Raw genomic sequence first — 259 nt, 5'->3', positions numbered from 1 at the left:
TTTTTTACTATAGGGAAATGCGGAAAAGGGGGAAATATTCTATCTCTAGAGAAGGGAATGGAAAAAGATATATATTTCTTTAGGAGACAAATTATTTTACTAAAAAAATCAGGAAAAGGTTCTTTTTTCATGTCTTATTTTCCCTTCTCTGGCTCTAAAATTATAAGGAAAGAGGGAAAGAAAAAAGAACAAAATATATTTATTTATTAATCTTCAAACAAGAAAGTTTTGTTCAAAACAAAACAAAACAAGAACAAAT

The sequence above is a fragment of the Penaeus monodon genome, chromosome 28 (assembly GCF_015228065.2).
Source record: "Penaeus monodon isolate SGIC_2016 chromosome 28, NSTDA_Pmon_1, whole genome shotgun sequence".
Lineage (NCBI taxonomy): Eukaryota > Metazoa > Arthropoda > Malacostraca > Decapoda > Penaeidae > Penaeus > Penaeus monodon.
Note: the sequence above shows the minus strand (reverse complement) of the source record.